At 44.7% G+C, this 1,324-nt stretch overlaps 1 non-coding gene across 1 annotated transcript; it reads left to right on the forward strand.

The window, feature by feature from the left end:
• The first annotated feature begins 202 nt into the window (after window positions 1–202).
• Window positions 203–337, forward strand: LOC115032508. Its single transcript, XR_003838169.1, has one exon. It is a non-coding gene; the product is annotated as a small nucleolar RNA SNORA17 (small nucleolar RNA).
• The last annotated feature ends 987 nt before the right edge of the window (window positions 338–1,324 follow it).

A 1,324-nucleotide genomic window follows, 5' to 3' on the forward strand; every position in this document is an offset into this window, starting at 1 on the left:
AAATATAATCTAGAAATTAGTGTTTGTACCAATAATTATCCAAACACAGATGCCTACACACCAGCATAGAAATAAATCAATAACAGCTAGGAAAATAGATCTCTACTACAACCCAGAAATCCTACCATAGCACACCATGGATATTCTTACATAGATGAAGCACAAGGAAATGACCCTCGAAATAGCCATATAAAATATTATAGGGGTTTCTAAAGAGGAAATGAGTAAATCTCTGAAAGAAATTCAGGAACGTTAGTAGGTAGCAGAGAGGAAAATGGCTATGTCTAAACTCAAGGTTCTGACCTATGAACTTCTAAGTGACTAGTAGCCAAACTTTCTCTGAGAAAGGTGAGCCTGATATTACCACAGTTTCAGTACCAGACAGTCTTAAATAGGCTCCCAGGAGGAGGAACAAAAGGAAGCCTTCCTTGGAACCTGGCCCCAGGCAGAAGTAAGGCCAAGGTGACCAACAGCATGGCACCACGGGGCACAGTCAGGGAGCTAGCCTGAGATGACCACCAGTCTGGTGCTGGGGGACAGGGGGGATAGATCATGCTGAAGATGACCCCTTTCCACCACCATAACACACAAATTGGACATAAAACTTCCAAAAACATTCCTGAGGTGACCTTAGACAACCTGTGACCCTTAGTGCCACTAAGATGAGCAAGTAAGTAGTGAAGTGGAAGAGAAAAAAAAAAAAAACAGAAATATGTGGGCACAATAAAGAGACACAAAACTGGAGATTCAAGGATAGTAAGGAACAGCCTGATGTGAGTAGCTGGTGATGTCACTTCGGACTAATTGTAGGGTCCTGGCCTGGAGATCATGTCTGTGTCTATGGCTCTGAAACATTAGGAGGTCTCTTACTATCAAATGCCACGTGCAAATCTCTGGACTGGGCTGTGGTGTCAATATACTTTGATGTGTCTGAGGTCTCTGCAGAACTGATCTTACCTACCACCTGGGCATCATGGAAGTGCTGGCCCTAGGGATATGAAAGCAGGAGAGCTAACTTTGTCCATAGTAGCTTCAGTACTTAGGAGAGTGGTCCCTGAACCTTGCATGCATAGCAGAGTAGATCTGACCCTGATAGTGGTGGCAGGGTAAGCTGGCTCCAACTGTGTGCAAGTAAGAGAGATGGCCTAAAACTTTTCTGCCATTCAAGGGCAGGGGATAGATACTCTCTCCCACTCTTGCTCTTTGCCATCTATAGTACCCTGAAGAGATGGCCCTGAGGTCATGTAAGTAGATTCAGCCCTGCCCCTCACCTATTGAAACACTAAGGAGAGTGGACCCAGTGTACCTTGCTTGGGTAACATAG

This window comes from Mus caroli, chromosome 1 (genome assembly GCF_900094665.2).
Source record: "Mus caroli chromosome 1, CAROLI_EIJ_v1.1, whole genome shotgun sequence".
In the NCBI taxonomy this organism is placed as follows: Eukaryota; Metazoa; Chordata; class Mammalia; order Rodentia; family Muridae; genus Mus; species Mus caroli.